At 39.8% G+C, this 895-nt stretch overlaps 1 non-coding gene across 1 annotated transcript; it reads left to right on the top strand.

Moving 5' to 3' along the window:
* Positions 1 to 215: 215 nt before the first annotated feature.
* Positions 216 to 289, top strand: TRNAI-UAU. The gene has a single exon. It is a non-coding gene; the product is annotated as a tRNA-Ile (tRNA).
* Positions 290 to 895: the final 606 nt, after the last annotated feature.

Here is an 895-nt window from a genome sequence, read left to right as displayed (position 1 = left end):
GGAAGCCAGAAAGAGGAAAGAGCCAAGTCGGTATCTGGCATGCTGTGTGTAGGCTCACAGAAGTGTCATCATCTGGATTCCCTGTTAGAAGGAAATTGCTCAACAGTCAAGTTTTGAAGGGTGAAAAAATTACTGAAAACACCTTACTTAACTCTTTTCTTGCCCTCTGAAAATGAAGCTACCAACTGTCTATAGAAATAAAAGGTATAGGGACTGGCCGGTTAGCTCAGTTGGTTAGAGTGTGGTTCTTATAACACCAAGGTCCAGGGTTCGATCCCTGTACCAGCCAGCTGCCAAAAAATAAACAAACAGAAATGAAGGCACAGACTTGGTTTGAATTGTCACCTTCTCCATAGGCCGTTCACAACCACCACGTTTCAAATTGCAATCCCTGGTCTCTTCTTGGAAATTTCTGTTCTTCTTTTCTCTCTAATTTTTCTTCATAGCACTTATCATTAATCAACGTACTATTTTTTCCCACTTATTTTATTGTCTGTCTCCTTTCAAGACAATTTTAAAAAAAAATTTTTTTTTCTTGATCAGAACCCGTGGCCTTGTGTTATCAGCACTGCACTCTCCCGAGTGAGCCACAGGCCGGTCCTAAAAAAAAAATTTTTTTTTTCTTTCCCTTCAAGACAATTTAAGTGCCATAGAGGTCCAGGTTGTCTATTTTGCTCACAGATGTATTCCCTGGGCCTGGAACAGTGCCTTGTAGACAGCCAGTAAATAATTGTTAAATGAATTAACTGTGGACCAAGACAAATAATAGTAACTAATATTGCTTTAGTACCATATTCCAGCACAGCAACCCCCTGAGGTAGTCACGTTGGTGTAAGCAGATTTTCTAAATTCCTTTATGACATGCGACTTAGGTTTTTTGCAGTGTTTTGACTGA

This window comes from Galeopterus variegatus, unplaced genomic scaffold (assembly GCF_000696425.1).
Source record: "Galeopterus variegatus unplaced genomic scaffold, G_variegatus-3.0.2 Scaffold662, whole genome shotgun sequence".
NCBI classification, from domain to species: Eukaryota; Metazoa; Chordata; class Mammalia; order Dermoptera; family Cynocephalidae; genus Galeopterus; species Galeopterus variegatus.
This window is presented reverse-complemented; position numbering and strand designations above follow the sequence as displayed.